Source organism: Portunus trituberculatus, chromosome 47 (genome assembly GCF_017591435.1).
Source record: "Portunus trituberculatus isolate SZX2019 chromosome 47, ASM1759143v1, whole genome shotgun sequence".
Classification (NCBI taxonomy): Eukaryota; Metazoa; Arthropoda; class Malacostraca; order Decapoda; family Portunidae; genus Portunus; species Portunus trituberculatus.
The window spans coordinates 19,954,754-19,962,253 of record NC_059301.1 but is presented as its reverse complement, the minus strand read 5'-3'; the positions used below and the strand labels follow the sequence as shown (position 1 = coordinate 19,962,253).

General features: G+C 38.4%; 1 protein-coding gene and 1 long non-coding RNA gene across 2 annotated transcripts in view; one reads left to right on the top strand and one right to left on the bottom strand.

Annotated features, from left to right (window-relative positions):
* LOC123520464 (amyloid protein-binding protein 2-like) overlaps positions 1-7,500 on the top strand; it is a 49,873-nt gene that overhangs the window by 20,922 nt on the left and 21,451 nt on the right. The gene's annotated exons all lie outside the window — the stretch shown is intronic.
* Positions 1,890-7,500, bottom strand: part of LOC123520465 — a 6,504-nt gene continuing 893 nt past the window's right edge. Inside the window, exon 2 of the long non-coding RNA XR_006679261.1 lies at positions 1,890-2,145. This is a non-coding gene — a long non-coding RNA (uncharacterized LOC123520465). The remainder of the gene's footprint in view (positions 2,146-7,500) is intronic.

Here is a 7,500-nt window from a genome sequence, read left to right as displayed (position 1 = left end):
TTGCTATGCTTTATAGTAGGGTTCATACAAGGTTTGCATGACTTCTTTTCCTTCATGATGGTAATTTTGTTCTATGATACTGTCAGGAATTGTGCATTTTCTCATTGTATATAGTGAGTGTAAGTTTTCTTGTAAGATGATTGAGGCCAAGGCAACTATGATGCACTGCAGTGTGTCCAAGACCTTGTAAAGTAATGTAAGGTCTGCACTCTTTAATTATTTTGGATATGTTAAGATTTGTGAAAATCCATAATACCACTGAATCTGTCATTTATCCATTTTGATAGTAATTGAATTATTAGGTAATGATTTGCATATATATTGGAGTTCTTTGATTTAAAATTCCTGATACTGGCTTTCCCAATGACCCATAGCTAAAAATATCAGAAAAACTGTGAAACATGGCACAAACTGCACCAAGAACTCTAAACCACAAGCTATTCATTTGATGAGGATGTCAGAAATATTCAAATGCATTTGACATTAAACACATTCATTTCAACTGGCTTACTTGCAAGTGCTGCTGAAGAAAAGAGAGAGAGAGAGAGAGAGAGAGAGAGAGAGAGAGAGAGAGAGAGGCAATACTTTTAATTGTAAACCTGCATTCAGTAGATACATTAGTATATGCTGAAATTAATACTCTGTGAAATTGAATAGTGAAGTAACTTCACCTCATGAATGAATCCATGACACCTCGCAAAGTACTTTCAAGAATAAACCTATACATTTTTATGAGATGGTTTATACTCATTCTAGACCATCCATATTGTGTCTATTCATAAATACTGCCTCATATATGTATATCTGATTGTTCCTCATAATAACTCTACTTAAAAAAGTGCATGCACCTGATGTGCTGTGCTTACTGTGAGTAAGGAAATACCTGAATATTTCACGTATTGATTGACAAACAAGAAGAGTTGCATCAGAGATGTTATTGACACTATATAATATCTTTACTGTGACACCACCTCTTGATATGCATTGATGGAGATGACTGATGGTTGTGATTTGTGGAGTTTATGCCCAATGAGCCACACTGGCTAACTAATCCCAGCCATGGAACTAGACTGTGGTTCAGTGATTACTGCTACTAACTATCCTTCTGTCCATTTTTATTACAAGTTAGTCTTAATGTATCCTGTTTATGTGTATGAAAACATCATATATGTTTAGATATCCATTAAAGAGTTTTCACATTATTCACATTATTCTGGTATTGCAAGGCTTGTAGGCTTGGGACCAAAGTGTGGTGCTGGGCACGGTGTTGTGTACCACTTTGCATTCTTATTCAACTCCATTACCAAAAATTACACTCATATATATATATATATATATATATATATATATATATATATATATATATATATATATATATATATATATATATATGTGTGTGTGTGTGTGTGTGTGTGTGTGTGTGTGTGTGTGTGTGGAATTATTAATCAAATTGCTTATTTCTGCAAATGTGTAATCACGCTGGGGTGGGTATGAGTAGTGATGGTTTCGTGTGCAGCGGAGTGCCGTGCGCAGGCAGAGAGGCCGTCTAACAAGTGTTGGGTCGGCCATCACAGATAATGGCACCACGCTATCAAGATTACATGTACGACAGGGATAAGGGAACTTCCCTCTATCAGCGACATGCCCCTGTCAATGTAAGTTGTGTTCATAATTGGAAAAAAAGAAAAGAGATGTCCACAGTGACTGTGTTGAGTACAGTACGTACGTGTTCATTACATACCCATGTTACAGGGATCGTTCCAGTACATAAGTATTTATTTCCTCCGTCGCAGATTGCTAAGATTAAAGAAAACCTTGATATCTCATCAAATTCTGTCAATATACAAAACAACTTTTGAGGATCGAGTCCAATTAAAGAAAAAAAATTGTATAATTTCTTAATTTATTTGTATTTTATTTATTTATTTATTTATTTATATGGGAGAGACGAATCTCATGAATATAAGTTCAATTCTGAAGCAGTGGCGAACGTTCTCCTAATGCTAGTTTTGGATATAAAGCTTCCCATTGCAGAAGAGGACGCGCGTGGTGTTGGCCAGTGACAATGGAGGCTACCAGGGGGTGGTGCCACTTAGACCAGTGTTCAAGGTCTGCACGAGCTGTGTGGGGGGAAGTTTGTGGTATCTGAAATGTAAAGAAATGTGCTGCTGTACAAAGTCATGGCGTAAACCTTGCATCAAAATGTTGAGGAAATAATTTCTCAGAAAGAGAGAGAGAGAATGTATTTTCTTTACATTCCTTCTCCAAGTTCGACTAACTCACTGTCGCAAACACCTCACATGCTCTCTCTCTCTCTCTATATATATATATATATATATATATATATATATATATATATATATATATATATATATATATATATATATATATATATATATATATATATATATATATATATATATATATATATATATATATATATATATATATATATATATATATATATGAAATTGATACAGATCAACATTAATAGAGATTAATAAAGGATGTATTGGCGAGGTTGGTGGATAACAGCAGTGATACCCTGGCTCGCTTTCCGTATCTCTTCACTGATAATGAGCATACAGTAGAATGCAACATGTTAGAAGACCGACCCATTGTCTCTACTCTCCACCCAGCAGGCTTGGGAACACTGGACATCTTGGTCGTAATCTGAGCACACTAACCATACCAGCGTAATATGAGGGTAAAAGAATGAAAGTAGATAAAATTAAGTTTAATGAGTTCATTAATTAGTTAAATAAAACATATATCTATATGTGTATTTGTCTGTCTGTCTGTTTACATATTTTTTAATATGCAAATACTTTTAGAATACTAAATTATTTCACTAACTGATGGCACAACCAGTGGTGTGTATTAAATCCACCACCAACGTGCGATGAGGACGCAGGAAGTGGGTTCTGTACGACTGTAGCCTTTACCCGCACACAAAGCATGCTCTGAGTGAGTGACCCGTTAATCGTTAACCCAGCTTTTCCTGGCGGGGATGATAATGTTATTGGACAGCGTTTGAGTTTATGAATATTGATAATTGATTTACCAATAAATAACCAATAATTACAAATCAGATTTAGTGAGTTCCATATCCTCGGCCAGTTTTAAAAACGACCACTCGGAGATTTTCAGTTTCCATCCCAAGAGGATATGTTAAAACTATCTTTGCGTCAAGATGTGCCATGGAGGACAGTAACCTATGGGCCGTGGTAACGCTTTTGGCTCTCATCAGGGTTAATTTCAAACTACTGCAATGATTCTTAGTTTCAACGATGTTTTTCCTATTGATGAAGAATCCTAACTACACTGTCGCTAGAATTATAAAAATAGAAAACCCCAACAACTTCCAATGAAGCTTGTTAACAAGAATCGAGACAAGATTCCAAAACGTTCAAGAATACAGGCCGTTGTCACTGGGTAGCAGCAAGAGGAAACATAAGGCAAAAATGCAGACGAAAGGGTAAAAAAGTATTGCTATACATGCGATGAAAAGGGAATGCCTTGAATGAGGAGATGAGAGTGTTTCGATGAGGAGAGGTGAGGCTCTTCTGCCGTGCCATCTTTTTATGGGAGGGGCGTAGTCACTTCTACAAACCTACAATAATTGTAGTACTGCCACATATCCTACACATAGATAGTCATATTTCCGACACAAAAAACAAGTCTCCAGTATATTTCCTACAAAAAAATCCTGCAAATTTAGCATTTTTCGAGTAGTGACATATTTCCTATAGATATACTGCATATCTACACACAGTAATCTGTTCTGTCCCATTTCCTACACTGTGTAGGCGCACCCCCCTAGTGGGGCGCCTCTGTACTCAATACACTCAGACATGAGTCGAGTTTAGTCTCGACTCAGCAGTATTTGTTTCTCTATTCGACGGGACAGACAGCATATTTTGTACTCCTTTTTTTTTTTTTTTTTTTTTTACGTAGGGAAGAGGGCCAGCCAAGGGCAAAAAAAAAAAAAAAAAAAGTTAGAAAAAAGCCCACTTGAGTGCTGGCTCTCCAAAGAGTAGAAAAAGTGCCAAAACCGTCAGCCAGAATTAGGGGAGCAAATGCCTCGATACCTCCCTCTTAAAAGAAGACAAGTTGTAGGAATTTGGAAATACAGATGCAGGGAGGGAGTTTCAGAGTTTACCAGTGAAAGGGATGAATGATTGAGCGTACTGGTTAACTCTTGCATTAGAGAGTGTGACAGAATAGGGATGAGAGGAAGAAGAAAGCCTTGTGCAGCGTGGCCGCAGGAGGAAGGGAGGCATGCATTTAGCAAGATCAGTAGAACACTTACCATGAAAATAGCGATAAAATATAGAAAGGGATGCAACATTTCGGCGGTGAGAAAGAGAGTAAAGACAGTTAGTCAGAGGAGGGGAGTTGATGAGACGAAGAGCTTTCGATTCCACCCTATCAAGCAAAGCTGTGTGACTGGAACCCCCCCAAACATGCGAAGAGTATTCCATACAGGGACGGATAAGGCCCTTATACAGAGTAAGCAGTTGGAGGGGCGAGAAAAACTGCTGGACCGAGCATGGCTAGTATTGAGGGGAACATCCGCTTCAATGCAGTGGTTTACACAGACAACTCTGGATTCCGGTACCTCCGAAATGTGGCAAGAAACAACAAACTGTACCTGCGTTGCATTCAGCACCCCAGTTGTGGGGGAAGAACCGTATTGTCGGAGGTAAAAACAGTTGTAAAATGTGGTGGTGGTGTGAGGTGTTGTTCTGTGGTTTTGGTGGTGGTGTGAGGTAAATAAATAAAAAAATAAAAAAATAAAAAGTAAATAAATACTTTATTTAATTAATAAAATAAACGAAAGAAACACGAAGGCATATGGTCACACGTGTAACCACAGCAGCGAGTTTAATGCCCTTTCCATATGTTAGTGATAACATAATTATTAGGCAGTCAAATTTTACAGACAACAGGTGTCATCAAAACAACGCAAGGTCACAACCACGAAGCGTCCGACTTTGCTGCAATAGATCTGAAGAACACTCTTAAGAGGAAAGTTGCTGAGGAAATGGGCTCTACCAACAATTCTGAGATTTTCAGGCGGGTAACAAGACATCACCAACATGGAGCAGATGTGTCTTTCTCATCTGTAGAGCACAGCATGCTTCGAGCCAAGCGCCGAATTCAACCGAGGCAACCACGCACTACAGTGGAGTGTGCCAACATTCTAGAAAGCCCAGCGGCTCAGGCCTTTAATGGAAACCTCAAATCTATCATCACAGATCAGGGACGTGGTCACTTGGCAATGATTTTTTTATTCTCTAACCCTAGTACCACTGATGACCACAATTAAGGAATGGAATTTTGATGGTACTTTTTACATTGTGCCTGCACTCTTCTACCGGCTCTTCACATTGCTTGGCTTTTAAAGAGGTCATTCTCTCCCACTCATCTTCACCTTGATGACCTCAAAGTCCCAAAAGTTGTATGATCCCGCAATACAAAAAGTGAAGGAACTCATCCCCAACCTGAATCCCGAACAAGCAATGGGTGATTTTGAAAGCAGTTCTGATAAAGCAATTCGCTGTTGTTCAGATTGGGGGCTGTCAGTTCTACTTTTCACAAAACCTGTACCGGAAAATTTAGAAACTGGGGCTAACTGAACTTTACAACGACAACAAACAGTTTAATGAGTGGGTCAAAAAGTTAATGGCACTAAGTTATGTGCCAGCCAACCGGATGTATGAAGTTGTTGATTCTGTTTCAAGGAAATTTTGACGGGAATGATCATTCCCAGACAAAAATTACTGCATTCAAAACCTACTTCACAGAGTACTGGATTCGAAAAGTCACTCCACAACGGATATCTGTTTAAGTGAAAAATAAATATTCTACTGAAAAATAAAGTGTCATTGTAATGCTTCATTTTATATATAAGTTTTAGAAAAAAAAAGTGCCATTTTGATTAATATATAATATTTATAGGAGATATGATAGTATAACTGTAGGAGTTACGACGGATGCACCATACTGCCGCAGCTCCTACACTTAGGCAGTCATATTTCTTACACAAAAAATAAATGTCAAGCACATTTCCTACACCTATATTTACTGTGTGTAAGAGAAATGCTGTATCTCTGTAGGAAATGTCACTACTTTCAAAAGGGCTAAATTTGTAGATGTGTCCTGTAGGAAATGTGGCGTAGACGAAGAAAGCGAGACGGCAGAAATAAATGCACATAAATAAATGCAGGCAGGCAACATACAGGACGAGGGTTTATACTTCAATAACATGCGTAATGAAATGTATCAAATTTTTCCCTTACTCGAGACACGCTGGACACAAATTGCTAGTCTGCACATTGACACTCTTAATGTAAGTTGACATTTTCCAAGTCACGACTCAGTTTCCTTCCAACCACTACAATTTCGACACGGTTATTATTATTATTTTAAAGTTTTCTCGGGACATTTTGAATCCTTTATTTATCTGTTTATTTATCTTTCACTTTTTTTTTTTTTTTATCATTTGACTTAAAGATGGCAGTGCTAACCCTAACTCCTGGCTGTGGTTGTGAGAATGTCTACTGATCGTTGGAATGGTTGAGAGATATCAAGGCGCAGAGACAGCAGGGGCCATCTTTGACGATAACGAAGTCTGCCACGTCATCCCTTACCGTCACATCCACCCACACGTGCTCACCTGATAACTGAACCCAGGACCTACCAAGTGACACTACAAACGCTCTGCCTGCAACAGACTGTGTTGCAAAATGAAGCATCAAAGTTATTGGTACTCTGTTGCTGCTGTGGAGGAATATAAGTCACTCATTCGAGGAAAATATGTGAGAAGAGTTATATTTAGAGATAAAGTAATTGCTATTTGGTGTAACACGTTTTCATATCATATAGGCCCTCACGTGAAATATAACAATGGTGATGCAAACAAAATCGACCTGAAATAACGAGTCCAAGCAAGATATAATGAAATGATAATTTAGAAAGAGGTAAGAGGAAACTAATTATCAGATTGAGGGATAAGTGACAGGAATAGTCACTTCCTTACACTACAGCATAATGGCTGGACAAAGATAGATGTTTCATACAGAGACTGACTCCGTCTCTCTCTCTCTCTCTCTCTCTCTCTCTCTCTCTCTCTCTCTCTCTCCCGCAAACTATTCCCCCCTCTCATTTTATTCTAGATATCAAAAAGCCTCACAATATTCCCCTTTGAAGTAAACCCCCTAGTCACCTAGTGTTTAAGTGGGCAATGAAGAGTCCTTGGCACACACGAACGGTCTGCTTGTGGAAATCTGTGCTATGCTTCTAGGACATCGAAATTTGTCAACCTAACTAACCATGACACAGTTATTAAAGTACTCTAGAAAGAAAAATCCATGTGTATGAGTTTGGTGTTGCTGCAATCGCATCGTTATGCTGACAGAAAAGGAAGTGAAAGTAAATGGAGAGAGAGAGAGAGAGAGAGAGAGAGAGAGAGAGAGAGAGAGAGAGAGAGAGAGA